Genomic DNA, 20,241 nt, shown 5'->3' with positions numbered 1-20,241 from the left:
CCAGTGTGGAGGAAAGCTCTTCCTGTTTGGCCAGCCTGCAGAAAGCTTTGTGGAGCTCGGGACCATATCCCTACTAGCTTAGTTTGCTTACTAAATCGCAGGAGCTTGAACATAGGCTGTTAGGCATCCACAGGGGGCTCAGCAGGGCTCTTCAGGGTGCTGGCTGCAATTTTGCCTTATCCTTTCACGTGTATGGTTTTGCAGGGGTTGAGGATCAGTCAGACTTCGGTCCAACTGGGGCCCTACAATCTCAGCATTTGGAGACTAGCTGATTAAGTCAGGGATTCTTCTCCCAGATCTAGCTACTGCTTAGAGCTGAGGCAGACTGCAGTACTTTCAGAGCACATATCACACAATAAGAAAGGCTATTATAGCCTATGGGCAAAATTGGGAGGGGGATTGTCTTTAAAAAATTTTATGAAGGTTTTTGCCACATTCTATAGGGTCTCCACCTCTAAAATCCTGTTTTCTGAGTTTTTACTTTTAGTAAAGTAATTTTTGAGCCATTTTTGTGCCCAAATTCTGCCACGGTGGCCATCTTGGATTTTCCAATTTTTTTTCTAAAGTTCTCCAGATCCTTCTGTCATTGTACCTTAACATGGTTTTGCAAAGCTTCAGTCAGGCTTTGTATGAGCATATTCAGGAGGTGTCCTTGTTGGATTTTACTGTCAAGATTGTTTTCCTCATGGCCATTAAGAAAGCAAGATGAGTCTTGGAGCTACAGACCTTATCATGCAGGGAGCCCTTCCTCGAGATCAAGGATCATGGGAGTTTCCTTGCACTTGGTCTCATCCTTATTGATGAAGGTCGTTTTGGCGTCAATCAAGAGGTAAGATTATCAGCGTTCCAGACCGCAGGGTCAAAGAAAATTACTAGATTCCGAGGAAGCTGGATGTGAGGAGAGTCCTCCTATATTATCTAGAGGCCACCAATGAGTCCTGATGTTGGATCATCTATTTGTGCTCACCCATCAGGTTAGACCAGGGGTGGGCAACTCCGGTCCTCGAGGGCCGGAATCCAGTCAGGTTTTCAGGATTTCCACAATAAAGATGCATTGAAAGCAGTGCATGCAAATAGATCTCATGCATATTCATTGGGGAAATCCTGAAAACCCAACTGGATTCTGGCCCTCGAGGACCGGAGTTGCCCACCCCTGGGCTAGACGAATATGGATGGCCACCTTGTCAGCATACAGTATATTGCCAGTGGCAAGTAATCGCCAGTCTCCTTGAAAACACATTCCGCAAGAAGCATGGCTTCTTTATAGGAGAAAGCTCAGGTGATTTCACCTGGAGAGATTTGTAAGGTAGACTTGGTCCACTCTACATACGTTTTCCAAATTCTATAAAGTGGATATGACAGCACAGGAGGACATCATCTTTAGGTCCTCAGCATTACAAGCAGGCACAGAGGACCTACCTGAGATTTCTGGGACTGCTTTTATACGTCTCCACTGTCCAGAATGATACAACTATTGCACTAGAAAACGAGATTAGATTCTTACCTTGCTAATATCTTTTCTAGTACAGTGGAGATTGATAGATGCTGGATAAATATAGTTTCTGGTTGCTTGATAGTTACTATTAAAAATAGGCCTATTACTATGCTCCATAATATGCCATACCATAAACTGATCCAAACTACTGAGATGTGGTAGGCAAAGTGTGAGTGTACTCAGGTGTGACGTGCCAAGTTTGCACTTAAATTTCCACCAGAAATTAATTTTTTTCTGGATTCTTGAGAGTTCTGGTTGCTTGAGTTCCGGTTAACAGAGAGTCTACTGTATCATTCTGGAACCCTGCCCTGTCAGTATGTAGTCTGCCTGCCTACTGTCTCAATCAGTAAGTTTGAATCAAAACTGAGTTTTGATGTCAGTCAGACCTTAAGGGTATGAAGAATAATCTATTGCTATAACACATTGTGAGAATGTTTGAGCTTCATAAATATTTCTAATTGGTATAGTTATTTTGATGTTTTGCTTGTTCAATTACAATGTTTAACATGTTTGTTATACTTTCAAAGCAGAACAGATTTGTAGTTTGGGGGAGTCTCACCATACCCCTCCTTATGTGTTACTATATAGAGCTATCGCCTACTTTGGTACAAACCGAAGGGGACTGCAGAGCCCTCTGGAGAAAGAGGTGTAGTTGAAAACCTGGAATGGATTCCTTCTGCATGGCTTGCAAGAATGGGGAGAATGCCCTACTGTCCAGAATGACACACGTATCTACTAGTAAAGATATTAGCAATATAAGAACCTAATCTCTTTATTCATATCTTCACTAGTATTTCCTACGTATTACACCAATCCTAGCATGAAGATCTCCAGTAACAATTAATAGTTTTTATTATATTTATTCACTGTAATGCTCCTGTAATGCTTCCTAAAACTTTTCAGTTTTTTAATCTTTTCCTAGAACATATATTCCAATTACAAAGAAATGGCATCTAGTGATTTTTATTCTTATAACAATTCCATGGTTTATAGAAACATAACATTGTATTCTAAAGTTCATTTCTTTTCTACTAAGACAGCTTCTCCACCACATGTTCTCCCCTTTCAGAATCTACTGGATGTTTCTAGAAGCAGAATGTGGTACTGTGAGAAACAAGATTTAGGGCTTGATAGACCAATTGTCATACCCAGCATGTCTCTAATTAGGATCTTATGATTTTATTTTGATTCATGTTGCTGTATAATATTATATAATCTCCTACTTTGAGTTTTTCTTTAATCACTCTAATTACTACTAAATTAATCTATTTTTCTTCAAGTGCTTTTATTAATTCAATTTCTTTTGTCCAAGACTTCTCATGTTCTGTGCTTCAGTATACCCATAATCTGTTTCTTTATGCTTCCCTTTTGAAGATTATAAATTCAAATAGAAGTAAAATAGAAACAAATTCATTTTTATAAGCAGATTTTTTTTAAATTTAAGTATTTATATATCACTTATAGCCTAAGGGGCTCATAATAAAAAAAAAAAAAAAAGTCAAAAAAGTGGCCTAAATGGGTACTTGGACGATCAAAAAGCCTGATCGTCCAAGTACCCATAATCAAAGCTGGATTTAGACGTATCTAAAACCAGCTTAGGCCTTTCCCCTGCCTCTAAACGCACAGAGAGAAAAGAGGCGTTTTTAGAAGAGGGAAAAGGGCGGGAGGTGGGCCAACCTAGACCTTGGCATGCAGCAGGTATAACCAAAACTTTAGGCAGGTTGCCTAGTCAGCACTTATACGTTTTGACTTAGACCAAGTCAATACAGGTATAAGTGCCGAAAAGGGGCCGCTGAGCTGATCGTGGCTGCTGCGATCATCTCAGTGGCACCAGCAACCTGCCTACCCCCTAGAGCAATGATTGCAGCAGGAGAGATGGCTCACCTCCCCTGCCGTGATCCACCCTTCCCTCCCCTCCCCTCGACAACCATCAGGGCAGGAGGAAATCCAATGCCAGTATTACCAGTTCCACTAATGCCTTTGTACAAACAGCACCAGTGTTAAACAAGCTTACAAAGATTTAGTAGTGACTGATACTAAAAGAAGATGCCTTATTGACTGTGTGTTTAAATTTTAATAAGGGGTTCTGTTATTGTGGTTTTAGGGAAAATGCAGTGGGTTCTAATTTTCTTGTCTCATTGCCATTCTCTAGCCTCAGTCATATATTGTTTCCAGAATGCTTTTGAAACAAAGATTTTTATTCTTTCAAACACCCAGAGGAAAACAAGTAGAATGCTGACATATTGAATCCAGGCAAACTTGGGGCTCTTTTTATGAAGGCGCGTTAGGGCCTTAATGCATGAAATAGTATACACTAAAATACCACACGCGCTAACCGCTACCGCCTCCTCTTGAGCAGGGGGTAGTTTTTCGGCTTGCGTGTGCTAAAAACGCTAGCACAGCTTCATAAAAGGAGCCCTTAATCATCTCCCAGAAACCTGGCTGGTATGAAATAACTTCTACTGGATATCGAATGACAGCATCAATCACAAATGAAAGAGAAAGAAATGGGGGGGAGGGGCAGGGAGAGAGAAAGAAAGAAAGGGGGGCAGGGAGAAAGAAAGAAAGGATGCACAGTAATAAGGAAGTGCAACCAGAGACTCACCAGACAACAAAGATAGAAAAATGATTTTATTTTCATTTTAGTGATCGAAATGTGTAAGTTTTGAGAATTTATATCTGCTGTCTATATTTTGCACTATATTTGTCTATTTTTCTATAGTTGTTACTGAGGTGATATTGCATATTTTAAAGTCATCTGTCTTGACCTCTTTGAAAAAAACCCCGAGTTTACTTAAATGATAATTAACATTTTTTCTGCATACAGTGTGTTTTTTAAAAAAAATTTATGGTTACCATTATGAATTAATAAGATATTGTGTGTACATGAAAAATGGATGGAAGAAATTGGGAGCGGGGCTAGGGCAGGATTAGGGGCGGGACTGAAAATCAGTAGATGTCCCGTTTTGATGAAAAAAATAAATGGTAACTTTAATTATGCCTCTTCTCTAATTGGAGCCTGAGTAGTAATCTGAGGAAATACTTCTTCACAGAAAGGGTGATAAATTTGTGGAATGGTCTCCCAGTGGAGGAGATGGAGACAAAGACTGCATCTGAATTCAAGCAAGCTTGGGACAAGTACATAGGATGAAATTGCAAATACTGAGGAAGTATCTAGTAAATACAGGAGTGCAAAATTACTTCCTAACAATTTCTAAATAAACCTGGCCATGCCTCAGAGACTGAATCATCTAGCACACTTTTATGTGTTGCATCTCATCAGCCACAGTTCTCATTCATTGGCAAATGGCTTGATTTTAAACAATTTTTTAAAGTTTTTTTGTATTTTCTTATTTTAAGAAATAAATATAGGCATTTCTTTAAGAAGACAGTGCACAATTTTAAAGGCACTTATCTTTCAGTAGTCTGCACTGGTTCCCAACGGGGCCACCGTTTCACCCGATGTGGCTTCCTCAGGGGAAAAAATTAGCAGTGCCTGAAATGTAAAATTGTTTTCATTACAGATTGACTACAGCATGACTTAATAGAATTCTTCAACATTTAAACAAAATTTGATTAAGAATTGCATTGAAATTTAAAGAGCAACTTACGGGACCAAATTCTTACATATCCTCCGTGGATTTGAAAGTTTGAAAATGGCGGCGGGCCGGCGGAACGCTCTGAATTTTTAAATCAATCCAGCACCAATCCCTGTGCTTGCATTGGAGCGTGCCGAGACGTATCTGACATCATGCTTGAACGAAAGCATGTGATCAGGAAAACCAAAAAAAAATTTTTGTCTTCAGCCTAAAATTGGCCAAAGAACTATGGAACAGAACAAAACAAAACACAAAGATTTTTTTGAAAAGGATCAAGGTAAATGTTTTAATAATAACAGGACCAATCGATCTTGTCATTGAGCCCTTTAGGGTAAAGAGTTTGAAGTGTGAAAATCCAAAATGTTTCTCGACGTTTTAAATGTGCTGTTCTGTCACCTCCTCTATTGCTTTTTTTGATGACCTCTATGACAAATGCTTTAAGATGTTCAAAAGTGTGGGTTTCTTCTATACAATGCTGAACAAGTGGTTCTTTGATTTGTTGTCTTCTTATATTGGACTTATGTTCAGCCAAACGGGTCTTGTACATAGGATCACTAAAGGAGAAGAAGAGCTAGTAGATGGCATGAAAGGGCAGACTGGATAGGCCCTATGGTCCTTGTCTGCCTTCATTTTTCTATGTTTATATTAGGGCTGCATATTTAGTGTGCTAGTAATGTTAATTAATGTGCTAAAAATTTAAAATGCTTGAAAAAAATTATTTGTGCTTAATGTGATCATCTGATTATGTGTTAGATGCTACTGCTTCTTCATTCTGAAAGTGGCTGTGTCAGTGTGGCATGTGAGTACTACTGCTGGCTGTGTCTGACCCAGAAACAGGAAGTAACATCAAGCTCTGATGTAACTTCCTGTTTCAGGGGCATACACAGCCAGCAGTAGTACTCACACACCGACGCTGACACAGTAGCCATTTTCAGAATGGACTAGACCTTTCTGGAGCACTGGGGGAGAGCACTTCAGTGCAGATATGGAATATGCAGGGTTCAAGAAGAAGTGGCTGCTATTCTGGCATTGCTTCCCTGCCCAGATCATGATTCACTCCAACAAGAGACTGTTTTATGCTCTTTTGGCTGAGGTCAAGAACAAGATAGAGGCTGTGGCTTCTGGGCCGGCCTGCAATGGGGGAGGGGGGCCTAGTGGTTTATGATAGCGCTGCTGAATCTTGGCTCCTTCACGTGAAGGACTTTCATTTCCTCCACTCTGAGAGTTTTGGGATCTTTTTGGTGTTTGACAGGTTTTTGGTTGCTGATATTCTTTTTGATCCTCATTTCTGTTTAAAGCTGGTTCTGATTAAGAGAGACTTGCCAGGGAAGCACGGCATTTTAAACCATTCTTCCGATATGTGAAAGGAAAACAGCCGGCGAGGGAGAGGTGGGACCGCTGGATGAGGGAGACAGGAAGGGAGTGGTGAAGGAGGAAGAAGAGGTGGCAGACCACCTAAACATGTTCTTTTCGTCGGTCTTCACAAAGGAGGACCCATCTAACGTGCCAGAACCGGAAAAAATCTTCAAGGGGGATCAGGAGGGAAAAATTATCATGCATGGAGGCAAGCCTTGATGATGTACCCAAACAGATAGATAAATTAAAAATTGACAAATCTCCGGGCCCAGACGGAATCCACCTGAGAATACTGAAAGAGCTCAGAGACGAAACGGCGGAGTTGATGCAGCAGATTTGCAACCTATTCTTGAAAACAGGGGTAATTCCGGAGGACTGGAGGATAGCGAATGTTACACCTATCTTTAAAAAAGGATCAAGAGGCAACCCGGGGAACTACAGACCAGTGAGCTTAACCTCAGTTCCGGGGAAGATGGCCGAATCATTGATCAAAGACAGTAAGTGAACATATAGAAAGAAATAATCTGATGAGAACAAGCCAGCATGGTTTCTGTAAAGGAAGATCATGCTAAACGAGCCTACTGCACTTCTTTGAGGGGGTAAGCGAACAATTAGACGAAGGTGACCCCATAGACATCATATATCTGGACTTCCAGAAAGCCTTCGACAAGGTACCCCATGAGCGCCTACTAAGGAAACTGTGGAAACACGGGGTGGAAGGGGAAGTGCACAGATGGATCAAAAATTGGCTGGCAGACAGGAAGCAGAGGGTATGAGTAAAGGGACACTAATCCAGCTGGAAAGGGGTCACGAGTGGCGTCCCGCAGGGGTCAGTACTGGGACCACTGCTGTTCAATCTATATATATAAAATCGGAGGTATGTATGTGTGTATGTATGTGTGTATGTGCCGCGATCACGCAAAAACGGCTTGACCGATTTGAACGAAACTTGGTATGCAGATCCCTCACTACCTGGGATGATATGTTCTGGGGGTCTCGCGGTCCACCTGCACACGTGGGCGGAGCTACAAACAGAAAATCAGATTTCACCCATTCATGTCAATGGAAAAAATGTAAAAAGCTGCCATTCTCACTGTAATTCAAAAACGGCTTGACCGATTTGAACGAAAATTGGTATGCAGATCCCTCACTACCTGGGGTGATATGTTCTGGGGGTCTCACGGCCCACCTGCACACATGGGCGGAGCTACAAACAGAAAATCAGATTTCACCCATTCATGTCAATGGAAAAAATGTAAAAAGCTGCCATTCTCACTGTAATTCAAAAACGGCTTGACCAATTTGAACGAAACTTGGTATGCAGATCCCTCACTACCTGGGGTGATATGTTCTGGGGGTCTCGCGGCCCACAACTCTATGTTGCTTGCTCAAGGGTGGGTTCACCCAATAATTTATATGTTCTTGCTCCAGGAGGTGAAACTAAAATTGTTGTTTATAATCACGTTTTGCGTTAGTTGTATTGTATTCATTTTGTCAAATATTTTACATTATAATTTGAATATTGTACTTTTTATTAAGCTGTAAAAAAATAATTTCATTCACCACTATAAAGTATCTTTATTTGAATCCATTTACAGTGTTATTGCTATAATTAAATACCCGTGCAACGCCGGGGCATCAGCTAGTATATTCATAAATGACCTGGAGTCAGGGACGAAGTGTGAAGTTATAAAATTCGCGGACAACACGAAACTCTCCAGTAGGGTTAAAACGGTGGAGGAATGCAAAGAACTACAAAGGGACCTGAACAAACTGAGTGAGTGGGCAAACAAATGGCAGATGAGCTTCAATGTAGAGAAATGTAAAGTCTTGCACATAGGGAAAGGAAACCCGATATATAACTACACGATGGGGGGTATGGTGCTGGGAGAAGGCAAATTGGAAAAGGACTTGGGGTTTTTAGTGGATAACACAATGAAGGCAGCGGCACAATGCACAGCGGCCTCAGAGAAGGTGAATAGAATGCTGGGCATTATCAAAAAAGGTATCACTACCAGAAAGAAGGAAGTTATCCTGCCACTGTATCGGGCGATGGTGCGCCTGCATCTGGAGTACTGCGTTCAGTACTGGTCGCCGTACCTTAAGAAAGATATGGCGATACTCGAGAGGGTCCAGAGAAGAGCAACAAGGATGATAAAAGGCATGGAAAACCTTTCATATGCTGAAAGGATAGAGAAGCTGGGGCTCTTTTCCCTGGAAAAGCGGAGACATGATAGAAACTTATAAGATCATGAAGGGTATGGAGAAGGTAGAGAGGGACAGATTCTTCAGACTAGTAGGGGAAACAAAAACAAGAGGGCATTTGCAAAAATTGAAAGGAGACAGATTCAAAACAAATGCTAGGAAGTTCTTCTTCACTCAGAGCGTGGTGGACACCTGGAATGCGCTTCCAGAGGAGGTGGTAGGGCAGAGTACGATTTTGGGTTTCAAAATGGGATTGGATGATTTCCTGAAGGAAAAGGGGATTGAACGGTATAGTTAGAGGGTTACCTACATGATATTAAATGATTAGGGAATAGAATGTTTTAGGTATAAGATCACTTACAGGTCGTGAACCTGGGGGGCCACCATGGGAGCGGACTGCTGGGCGTGATGGATCCATGGTCTGACTCGACAGAGGCCATGCTTATGTTCTTATGCTCTTGTGTTCTTATGATGCCTGATGGTGCTCCATACTGTTTCTGCTCTGGTAGGAGGTTGCTCCTCTCTCCTCTTCCCGGGGGACTTCTATGTATTTGATTTTACTTCTGTTAATTTTTATTAAAGTTTTGTGTTAGTCCTGTCTAACAAATCCTAAAGTGTATTAGAAATAGTTCTGCTTTCAGTTATAAGCCTGGATTTCAGCATTGATCGGCAGAGGTTTGAGGGGTGAATTAGAGAATGACACAGGGACAATTTTTTCCCCAGCCCCACGGGAACTCATTTTCCCATTCTGTCCCCGCAAGTTCTTTTCCTGTCCCTGCCCCATTTCTGCAAGCTCCGTCCTCATCTGCACAAACCTCAAACACTTTATAATCATAAGTGTTTGAGGTTTGTGCGGTTAAGGCAGAGCTCACAGGAATGGGGCAGGGACAGGGACAGTGACAAAACTCGTGGGGACAGGACGGGGAAATTGAGTTCCTGTGGGGACGGGGACAAATTTGTTCTTGTGTCATTCTCTAGGATGAATATGGCCGATGAAGGGACAATCGCGCACCAGACACGAGTGCGCCGACAATCGAGCGGTGACAAGACACAAGTGCGCCGCGGGAAAACTTAGTTTTAAAGAGCTCTGATGGGAGGTGTGAGGGGAACCCCCACTTTACTGCATACTGTTCACGCTGCTGTTGGGGGGTGTGGGGTGTGCAACCCCCACATTATAGAGAAAACGGAACTTTTCCTGAAAAAAATTGGAAAAAGTTCCATTTTCTCTATAATGGAGGGTTCCAACCCCCCAACCCCCCCCCCTACAGCAGCACAAACACTATGCAGTAAAGTGGGGGGGGGGGTCCCCACTCACACCCCGCTTTGGAGCTCTTTAAAACTAAGTTTTCCCACAGCGCGCTGGTGTCTTGCGCTGAATTGTCTGCCCTCTATTGTCAGCGCACTGATGTCTTGCATGTGACTGACTATAAACTAATATGGCCTGACCTACAGTACCTCTAAAGTTGGGGATGTATGTATTTTTAATACTTAGTTCTCCTTAAGAAAGATGGTTTTACTAAAGATGAAATGCTGTTGTTTAGAAGTACATTATCAAAAAAGTACATTATCAAAAAAGGTATCACTACCAGAAAGAAGGAAGTTATCCTGCCACTGTATCGGGCGATGGTGCGCCTGCATCTGGAGTACTGCGTTCAATACTGGTTGCCGTACCTTAAGAAAGATATGGCGATACTCGAGAGGGTCCAGAGAAGAGCAACAAGGATAATAAAAGGCATGGAAAACCTTTCATATGCTGAAAGGATAGAGAAGCTGGGGCTCTTTTCCCTGGAAAAGCGGAGACAAAATCCGTTTTTGGAGATTGCCAAAATCCGTTCCAGGAACCCCCACAAATTTTGAAAAAACGCAAATGCAGTTTTTCACCTGTCAAAAGGCAGGGGAGGCAGGAGAGGGCAGCTGGAGCACCGGCAGGTGATGAAAATCACTCGCGGTCTGCTCTGATCTCTTCTTCCTGTAGTAAAGTCGGACTACACCAATCAGAAGCTGCTTTGATATGCAGCTCCTGATTGGTGTAGCCCGACTTTACTAGAGGATGAGGTGCTCAGAGCAGACCACGAATGAGCGATTCTGCGATTCGCGAACTGCAAATTCGCAGGGGAACACTGTATAGAGTATATTTGTCTTGGAATAGGCTTCCAGAAGAGTTGAGGAAGGAAACTTCATTGAAAAAAATTGAAGAAAATTTTGAATCTCACATTTTTAGACTAGCTTTTAGACATGGAGATTATTAGGTCATGTGGAGGGGCATTTTTGAAAGGATGTCCAAGATAAAACAAAAAAAAAGTCCAGCTTGGTTCGTAAAAAAAAAAAAAAAAAAAAAGTCCATCTCATACCTTTTTTTGAATATGAAATGCATCAAAATTTCCTGTGAGGACACGTTTGCACTGAGAACACTCAAAGTGAATAATCATTTTCCAAAATGAAATGTCAAACTTATGAACAAAATAAAAATCAGAGACCACATCTTTCTGGTAACATTTGTACTAAAATGCCAAACAGAAGTCCCAGCAGAGTAGAGAGGCAGTGGATTAAAAAAAAAAAAAAAAATACACCCAGTTACAAATCCTACCTTAACTTTTTTATTTTGTATTGTGAGCCCTCCAGGAACAGAAAAAAACCTGTACTGGAACTAAATGTACTCCACTACAATGGCCTTCAAGCCAAGTGTGTCCTATACGTACTATAGATATAGTAGGTAGTATGTTGTTTTTTATCCAAGTCTCTGGTCACTTTTTAAAAAATTTAATCAAATTAATTTTGTAAATTAATAGTAAAACTATACTTCCTCAGATGATATAATCTGTTGGTTCAAGTAACCATGCTATCCTCTGTTTAAGGCACATTTCCATTAATTTACTTACCTTAGAGGTGAGAATTGTTGCTTCTCAGCTGTGTGGGTGTCCTCCAACAACATTGATGCCAGTGAATGGTGAAAACTTGGAAACTTGGATTTGGGAGATCAGAATAAGTGTTGACTCTAGCTGTATTCCACGTTTCCTGACTTTTGATTTGAGGAGGAGTGCATATTTCCCAAAAGAGATTTGGATATTATTTATAGCGGAATTGCTAAAGGTACAGAGAAGGGCAACGAAAATGATAAAAGGTTTGGAACAACTTCCCCATGAGAAAAGGCTAAAGTGGCTAGTGCTCTTCAGCTTGGAGAAGAGTTGGCTCACGGGTGATATGATAGAGGTCTATAAAATACTGAGTGGAGTGGAAAGGGTAGATGTGAATCACTTCTTCACTCTTTCCAAAAATACTAGGACTAGGGGGGCATGCGATGAAGCTACAGATTTAAAACAAACCAGAGAAAATATTTTTTCACACAACGTGTAATTAAGCTCTGGAATTCGTTGCTGGAGAATGTGGTGAAATCAGTTAGCTTAGCGGGGTTTAAAAAAGGCTTGGCTAATTTCCTAAAAGAGAAGACCATATGTCATTATTGAGATGGCCTGGGAATTCCACTGCTTATTCCTAGGATAAGCAACATAATATATGTTTTACTACTTGGGATCTATATAGGTACTTGGGACCTGGGTTGGCCACTGTTGGAAACATGATACTGGGCTTGATGGACCTTCAGCCTGTCCCAGAATGGCAATTCTTATGTTCTTATATATGCCCACATGAGTTAAGGAAAATTTTGTATTCAGGCAAAGTTTACTGTTTTTAGCCCATTCTTGAATTGATGTTAGACAGGTAGACAGTTTATTCAGGATTGTGAGTAAGGTTCAATAGGCATGTTTAGCTATACGTCATCTGCACAGAGGTAGAACTGAATGCCCATCGACACAAGCAATATCCACCTCAGCTAGTGACGAGGTAGATATTAAACAGGATAGGTGACACACTCAATCCTTGTGATACCCTTGGTAGCAATTAGGTACTGCAGAATAGGGACTGTTGCCTGTCTGAACTAGGCAAGTACTTTTCCATTGATATCTGCCATTTGTGCTAGCGTGATATCATGATCCACAGTATCAAAAGCTGCTGAGAAACCTGGAAGTACTACCAAAGTAAATCCCCTAGTAGGAATAAAGGGGCAGATTCTGTAAAGGACATACATCTTACTTTAGGCATCCACTATGTGGATATCTATAAGCTTAGGCGTCCAAATAAAGTGAATAATAAGCCCAATTAACGACTGTAACAAGTAATAATTGAAAGTTAGATGACCACAGGCTGTGCGTGATTAACAAAATAGGTGTCCACAATTTCATGGATGCCAATTGGAAAACTCTGTGCCTAATGGGATGGCGTGGGCTTGGCTTCTATATAGATGTCCATTTACAGAATCGCATGCCACTCAGTGTCCTAACACATCTAACTAACGCCTAAAATGTAGGCATTGAAAAAGCAGGTCTCCTCTTTGAGCACGAGTTGGGTGCTAGGTAGGCGCGAGTTAGGTGGAAGCGACTTAGACATGCTGGAGGCATCTGCATATAGGTGAACAGGGCTTCTATTTTGGGGGTATAGAGGATTCCAGTTTGATATTAAGGTCAAAGGATGTTTAATAATTAATTACTTAAGCAAAGCACATGAAAAAAATATATATATTGCATAGTAAACCTTCTGTTTTGGAGGGTAAAGAGGATTCTTCATTGATAATAATAGAAAAAGATGTTTAATAATGCATTACTCAAGCAAAGCACATTAAATATATATATAGTATACTAAACCTCATTCCCATAAAGATAAGAAAATAAGAAGAGAATCCCTACTCACAACGGCTGTAGTTCAGAGCAAGTGGACATGTGTGATTCACAATCTTGATATCATTGTGACATCATCAATATAAACCTAGATGGAAGAATGTCACTAAAAAATAATAGGAACCCCTGCCTAAATGAAATTTCCTGTAGTTCTGTGGTTAAAGGCACTTTTTCTATCTTCTACAAGTCATGCGTTCAAATTCCCCCCCCCCCCCCAGTACCTTAATAATTTCTTTTTTGTCTTATAAGAGAGTATGGGTTGTGGACGTTGCCATTTACATTTGCACTCTGTCGTTTTCAAGATCCAGAGGGAAACTTATTTTTGCCTGAGATGGCTATGATCTACTAAGGCATCATCTCACATGGCAGGAACCCCTGCCTAAAAGAAACCTCCTGTAGCTCAGTGGTTATGGGCACTTCTTCCATCTTCTCAACATCATAGCAATCACGGAAACATGGTGGAACGAGGACAACAAATGGGACACAGCACTACCAGGGTACAAGCTCTACCGAAGAGACAGGACACATCAGAAAGGAGGAGGAATAGCACTTTATGTAACGGATACAATTCAATCGATCAGAGTGGACACACCAACAATTAATGAACAACTGGAATCAATATGGGTTAAAATACCAGGAAGAAAGGGAACCGAGATAAAGATGGGGCTGTACTACCGCCCGCCCGGACAAACAGAAGCAATAGATGAAGAACTGAAAGCTGAGTTGAGGCGAGAATGTAAAAACGCTAACACCATAGTTATGGGAGATTTCAACTACCCAGGGATAGACTGGAGCCATGGAGTTTCCAATTGTTCAAAGGAATTGGAGTTCCTAGAGGCTGTAGGGGACTGTTACTTGGAACAGCTCGTCAAAGAACCAACGAGAGAGGCAGCTATTCTGGATTTAATCCTTAATGGGCTGAGAGGACCTGCCCAAGAAGTGGAAGTAGCGGGACCTTTAGGGAACAGTGACCACAACACGATCCAATTCAAAGTGGAACTAAGTATGCCAAAGGGGAAGAGAACCACTGTAACAACGTTCAACTTCAAGAAAGGGAACTATGATGCCATGAGACACATGGTAAAGAGAAAACTCAAGAACAGCACCAGAAAGGCACTGACGGTGGACCAAGCCTGGACCCTTTTTAAGGACACAGTGAACGAGACGCAAAGCCGATATATACCCAGATTTAGAAAAGGGGGCAGAAAGAATCAAGCAAAGGACCCAGCATGGTTAACAAGAGAAGTTAAGAAGGTGGTAGGAGATAAGAAAAAATCCTTCAGGACATGGAAAAAGGATAAAACTGAGGAAAATTGGAAAAAGCACAGGAAGCACCAAAAAGAATGCCACCGCGTAGTCAGAACAGCAAAGAGAGAATATGAAGAGAAACTTGCAAAGGAGGCACGGAACTTTAAACCTTTCTTTCGATATGTGAAAGGGAAACAGCCGGCGAGGGAGGAAGTGGGACCCCTGGATGAGGGGGATAGGAAAGGAGTGGTAAAGGAGGAAAAGGAAGTGGCGGACAGACTAAACACGTTCTTCTCGTCGGTCTTCACAAAAGAGGACACATCCAATGTTCCGGAACCGGAAAAATTCTTCAAGGGGGACCAAGAGGAAAAATTATCGTGCATGGAGGTAAGCCTCGAAGACGTACTCAAACAGATAGATAGGCTAAAAACTGACAAATCGCCAGGCCCGGATGGAATTCACCCAAGAATACTAAGAGAACTTAGAAACGAAATAGCGGAGTTACTGCAACAGATTTGTAACCTATCCCTGAAAACAGGGGTAATACCGGAAGACTGGAGGATAGCAAATGTTACACCTATCTTCAAGAAAGGAACCAGAGGCGACCCGGGGAATTATAGACCGGTCAGCTTGACCTCAGTTCCGGGGAAGATGGCCGAATCATTGATCAAGAACAGTATCAGTGAGCACATAGAAAAAAATAAGCTGATGAGAACAAGCCAGCATGGTTTCTGTACTGGAAGATCCTGCCAAACAAACCTACTGCACTTCTTCGAGGGGATAAGCGGACATTTGGACAAAGGTGACCCCATAGATATAGTATACCTAGACTTCCAGGAAGCCTTCGACAAGGTACCTCATGAGCGCCTTCTAAGGAAACTGTGGAACCACGGGGTGGAAGGGGACATACACAGATGGATCAAAAACTGGTTGGCAAACAGGAAACAGAGGGTAGGAGTAAAGGGACACTATTCTGACTGGAAAGGGGTCACAAGTGGCGTCCCACAAGGGTCAGTGCTGGGACCGCTGCTATTCAATATATTTATTAATGACTTGGAAACAGGGACAAAGTGTGAAGTTATAAAATTTGCGGATGACACAAAACTCTCCGGTAAGGTTAGATCTGTAGAGGAATGTAAAAAACTCCAAAGGGATCTGGACAAACTGAGTGAGTGGGCAGATAAATGGCAGATGAGTTTTAATGTGGAGAAATGTAAAGTTATGCACATAGGGAAAGGGAACCTGATGTACAACTACATGATGGGGGGGATGACATTGGGAAAAGGCAACCTAGAAAAGGACTTGGGGGTTTTGGTGGATAAAACAATGAAACCGGCAGCATAATGCGCAGCGGCCTCAAAAAAGGCGAACAGAATGTTGGGCATTATCAAAAAAGGTATCACTACCAGAACCAAGGAAGTTATCCTCCCGCTGTACAGGGCAATGGTGCGACCGCATCTGGAGTACTGCGTCCAGTACTGGTCGCCGTACCTAAAGAAAGATATGGCGATACTCGAGAGGGTCCAGAGAAGAGCGACAAAGATGATAAAGGGCATGGAAAACCTCTCGTATGCTGAGAGGATGGAGAAGTTGGGGCTCTTTTCCCTAGAAAAGAGGAGACTTAGAGGGGATATGATAGAAACATAAGATCATGAAGGGTATAGTGAAGGTAGAGAGAGACAGATTTTTCAGACTGGCGGGGGCAACAAGAACTAGAGGACACTCAAAAATATTGAAGGGAGATAGTTTTAGAACAAATGCTAGGAAGTTCTTCTTTACCCAGAGGGTGGTGGACACCTGGAATGCGCTTCCAGACGGGGTGGTTGAGCAGAGTACGGTTTTGGGTTTCAAAAAGGGATTGGACGAATTCCTGAGGGGTAAGGGAATCCAGGGGTACAATTAGAGGGTTACTATACAAGACAAAATGCTCTTGAGTAATAGATCACTACAGGTCATTGACCTGGGGGGCCGCCGCGGGAGCAGACTGCTGGGCATGATGGACCTATGGTCTGACTCGGCAGAGGCCATGCTTATGTGCTTATGTGCTTATGGTGAGTTCAAATTCTTAGTATGGTAAGGAACCTCACTACATATTCCTATTTTTTTTAGTGACAATCTGCCATCTAGGTGCATATTGATGACATCATAATGATATCAAGATTGTGCATCAGCTTCTGGCTGGCCTAATAGTACATTGACATTTACAGTATCTCTCACTGAATATCCTGGTTGGCAGATTGGCCAGTGAATGGCTATGTTGGTCACTGCCAATATCCATTGGCTCACCAACTAAGTTCAGCAGCAAGATAGACCCACCTAAAAAGAAGGTCTAACTTTGGCCACTAGGACCTAGCTGGCTATGTCTCAGTCAGCCCTCCCCCAATATTTGTTTCAGGAGAGGGCAAGTTTTTGCATTCCTGGATAGCTTAATTGGACCCTGAGTAGGACTGCTTGTGAATCCTGAAGGAAACTTTTAATTTTATGGGCAAAATATGCAGCAAAATCATTGCAATTCAGTTGTGACTGGGCAGGCTGGTTATATTGTGGGGGTTGAAGTAGGCTACTTGGTTGAATTTGCAGCCTGTTTTTGGCTGCTATTAAGATTTGGCAGTACTCTGTCATGTATTTCCTAGTTTAGCCTATTCGCATCCAGGCAAGAATTATACCATCTTTAGGCATAAGGGTCTGAAATCCTGGAGAACAATAATGGGAGTGTGTGTGAGTAGGGCATAAGACCTTGTTTAGTGGTGTCATTTTCTATAAGGTCTTAGCGAAGTGTGAATTCCAAATATCAACATGCTTTGACATTGTAGTTGTCTTTTCATCCACATGTATTTAGTTCAAGGCCTCTAGGAAATTCTCAGCAGTTAAATTTTTCTTGTCTCTGATCTTCCATGCTCTAGTCTAGGAGGTGCCATTTGTTTCAGGGGGTCTGTTCTGTCCTAATATTCATGAGAATAGAGTACCGTATTTTCACGCATATAACGCGCGCGTTATACGCGTTTTTACCTACCGCGCATACCCCTCGCGCGTTATACGCGTGAGCGCGTTATACAAAAATTTTTTTACATAGTTCCCACCCCGCCCGACGCCCGATTCACCCCCCCAGCAGGACCGCTCGCACCCCCACCCCGAACGACCGCTCGCACGCGCTCCCACCCGCACCCGCATCCACGATCGGAACAAGAGGGAGCCCAAACCCTCTTGCCCGGCCGACTCCCCAACTCCCCGACAATATAGGGCCAGGAGGGAGCCCAAACCCTCCTGGCCACGGCGACCCCCTACCCCCACCCCGCACTACATTACGGGCAGGAGGGATCCCAGGCCCTCCTGCCCTCGACGCAACCCCCCCTCCCTCCAATGACCGCCCCCCCCAAGCACCTCCGACCGCCCCCCTAGCCGACCCGCGACCCCCCTGGCCGACCCCCACGACACCCCCACCCCCCTTCCCTGTACCTTTGGTAGTTGGCCGGACAGACGGGAGCCAAACCCGCCTGTCCGGCAGGCAGCCAACGACGGAATGAGGCCGGATTGGCCCATCCGTCCCAAAGCTCTGCCTACTGGTGGGGCCTAAGGCGCGTGGGCCAATCAGAATAGGCCCTGGAGCCTTAGGTCCCACCTGGGGGCGCGGCCTGAGGCACATGGGCCCAACCCGACCATGTGCCTCAGGCCGCGCCCCCAGGTGGGACCTAAGGCTCCAGGGCCTATTCTGATTGGCCCACGCGCCTTAGGCCCCACCAGTAGGCGGAGCTTTGGGACGGATGGGCCAATCCGGCCTCATTCCGTCGTTGGCTGCCTGCCGGACAGGCGAGTTTGGCTCCCGTCTGTCCGGCCAACTACCAAAGGTACGGGGAAGGGGGGTGGGGGTGTCGTGGGGGTCGGCCAGGGGGGTCGCGGGTCGGCTGGTGGGGCGGTCGGAGGTTCTTGGGGGGGGGCGGTCATTGGAGGGAGGGGGGTTTGCGTCGAGGGCAGGAAGGCCTGGGATCCCTCCTGCCCGTAATGTAGTGCGGGGTGGGGGTAGGGGGTCGCCGTGGCCAGGAGGGTTTGGGCTCCCTTCTGGCCCGATATTGTCGGGGAGTCGGCGGTCCTTCGGGGTGGGGGTGCGAGTGGTCCTGCCGGGGGGGGGATGTATCGGACGTCGGGGCAGTGCACGGAAAGTCAGGGAGGGTGAACGGAGAGTCGGGACAGCACACGGAGAGTCGGGGAGGGCGAAAGGAGAGTCGGGGTGGCCAGAGGAGAGTCGGGGCGGGCGAAAGGACAGTCGGGCTGCATGCGCGGTATACCCGTGAGCGCGGTATACAAAAGTTTTAGTACATAAAATTGTGCTTTCTGCGCGCTATACCTGTGTGCGCGTTTTACACGGGTGCGCGTTATCTGTGTGAAAATACGGTACTTAAGTGGTATATACATACTAAAATAAGTAAATAAAATATGTAAACAGAGTGCATTTCTTTAAGATAAGTTCTCAGAATGCTATGCTGTTCACCGGGTGGGCGAAGTCCCCCTTCTTGCTTGTTCTCTTGTGTAATCTGTTAGCAGACTCTATCTTAGCTAGCAAAGGGGCATATGTAAAGCACTGTTCCTATCTAGATACACCTTTGAATCTGCTAACATTGCAATTATTAGGCATATCTGCTAGGCTAAACACAGCATAGTGAGAGAAGCTTCAGCACAGTATTACTACGTCATAAAGTGTGTGATATACATTCCCAGCTTGCTCTAGTATAGGAGGTGCTGGTTGAGTGTAGAGTCTGTGGAAGAAGAAATCCTTAAGAACAAATGAACTGTAAATTTGTTTTAGTCTGATATTAAAGAAACTTGTTCAAGAAACCACAGAGTACAGCCTGGTAATAATACTGACTACAGATTTAATGAGTTTATCTGTCTGGGATTCTCTGGAGAAGCTAGCATATGGTCACTTAGAGAAAACTTCTTTAGATAATGGTCTTTCCACGGTAGGGGTGTTCTTTCAATATTGTTATCTCAGTATTCTGTGATGTCAACCCCTTTGTAGAATATCAAGTATAGTAGGTGACCCTTTTCGTGAGCTAGAGAACTGATCACCTGTGTGAATCCTACTGCTGTCATTGTGTCCGGGAAGACAGCTGAGGTAGTACCTGGGGTTTTGATGTATAGACTGAAACCTCCCATGATTACTATCCTAGGGTAATTCAGTATCAATTGCATAAGAGCATAAGAATTGCCATACTGGGACAGACCAAAGGTCCATCAAGCCTAGTATCCTATTTCCAACAGTGGCCAACCCAGGTCACAATCATTGGCAAGGTCCCAAGGACTAAAACAGATTTTATGCTGCTTATCCTAGGAATAAGCCATGGATTTCCCCAAGCCATCTCAATAATGGTTTATGGACTTCTCTTTTAGGAAATTATTCAAACCTTTTTTTTAAACCCTGCTATGCTAACTGATTTCACCACATTCTCCAGCAACAAATTCCAGAGTTTAATTACAGGTTGAGTAAAGAAATATTTTTTCCAGTTTGTTTTAAATCTACTAAATAATAGCTTCAACACATACTCCCTAGTCCTAGTATTTTTGGAAAGGGTAAACAAGTATTTTACAGACTTCTATCATATCTCCTCTGAGC

This window comes from Geotrypetes seraphini, chromosome 2 (genome assembly GCF_902459505.1).
Source record: "Geotrypetes seraphini chromosome 2, aGeoSer1.1, whole genome shotgun sequence".
In the NCBI taxonomy this organism is placed as follows: Eukaryota; Metazoa; Chordata; class Amphibia; order Gymnophiona; family Dermophiidae; genus Geotrypetes; species Geotrypetes seraphini.
Note: the sequence above shows the minus strand (reverse complement) of the source record.